The 1,530-nt window shown below is 46.7% G+C and overlaps 1 pseudogene; it reads left to right on the forward strand.

Moving 5' to 3' along the window:
- Positions 1–371: 371 nt before the first annotated feature.
- LOC147978171 (non-specific lipid-transfer protein 4.1 pseudogene) lies at positions 372–1,084 on the forward strand (annotated as a pseudogene).
- The last annotated feature ends 446 nt before the right edge of the window (positions 1,085–1,530 follow it).

Below are 1,530 nucleotides of genomic sequence, written 5' to 3' on the forward strand. Positions count from 1 at the left end.
GCACCATCAGATTGGTTCATTTGTCAAGCTCAGGGCCATCCAGCACTCAATTATTAAAAGAGAGTCTATTCTCGAAATTAGTTTGCCGCGGGCCATGCAGTAATTAGGCACTCCACCGCCGGAATGAATGTGTACATGCTTGGCCCATCCATCTGCCCAACATCGCACCAACTCCATAATTAATTAGTAATACCTATCAGTCGATCCCAACAACTAACAACTTTCTCAATGTATGCATTAAACACACATTGATATCGAACCCATCCTCGTGGACACGATACTTGGACACCCTGCTAGCAGTACAGTTTATTCCAAATGTGATTCCACATTGGTGAGAAGATGTAGAAGCCCTATTTAAGCACATGCACCCCCCCTATACATCCTCACAAATACCAGTAGCAAATCTAGCTATCCCACCCTCTGCCCGTGAGCCCGCCACCACAACCACATCTAAGTCAGTCAAGATGGCTCGCACTACAGCTACTAAGCTCGTGCTGGTCGCTCTGGTGGCGGCGCTCCTCCTTGTAGCCTCCGACGCGGCAATCTCCTGCGGCCAGGTGAACTCCGCCCTTGGCCCGTGCCTTTCCTATGCACGCGGCAACGGCGCCAGCCCGTCTGCGGCCTGCTGCAGCGGTGTCAGGAGATTGGCCGGCCAAGTGCAGACCGCCGCTGACAAGAAAGCGGCGTGCCTGTGCATCAAGAGTGCTGCCGGTGGGGTCAAAGAAGGCAAGGCCGCAGAGATCCCCTCCAAGTGCCGCGTCAGCGTCCCCTACAAGATCAGCTCAACTGTGGACTGCAATAAGATCTAGTGATCGATTGCTTGCCGCCAGCATCGCAGATTATAGCTCCACCGATCGATGCTGAGTACTTTGAGGTTACCTATATACTGCATATACATGAATAAATGCTCTGATCTGATCTCCATGTGAGAGAGAGGACTACGTACGTGGAGCCAACTCTGCATGGCCGGCCAGTGTAGTATCGATGTTTGGTTGTTCCTTCGCTCCCTTTGAGAAGATAAACGAGTATGTTGTACCATGTACCATGTATACTTTTGATATATTGATCATATATTGTGCTCTAATAGCATGCGTCGTTATTACATGTGCATAACTGGGAGAACATTTCATTAATTCCTTTTTCTTGCTCCAACCAACAAAACGTAGGAATCGACTCCACCCAATTCACTATAACCGAACCATGACTTTGCACTCTCTATTTGGTTCCTCAAACATAGCCTAAAGCCTTGAGATATAGAGATGAAGGTCACACAGAAATTTAGTGGATGCGACCACCAATAAGAAGTCCTACAGGTTTAATTGTAAGAACTCAGATTATTAGGGGAAATCCCTTGGAGCACATGGGTGCTGCTACCCCTGACAAACAAAAAATAATATCGTAATTATGGAAAACGTCAGAAAATCAGGGAACTTTTTTGGATACAAACTTTTTTGTATCAGTTGTGTATAATGATTGGATGTCAAAAACTGAAAGCTCAGTATAATGATTGAACGAAAATGTCCTTCATTG

Source organism: Triticum urartu, chromosome 3A, assembly GCF_056163025.1.
Source record: "Triticum urartu cultivar PI428250 chromosome 3A, HENAU_Tu73, whole genome shotgun sequence".
In the NCBI taxonomy this organism is placed as follows: domain Eukaryota; kingdom Viridiplantae; phylum Streptophyta; class Magnoliopsida; order Poales; family Poaceae; genus Triticum; species Triticum urartu.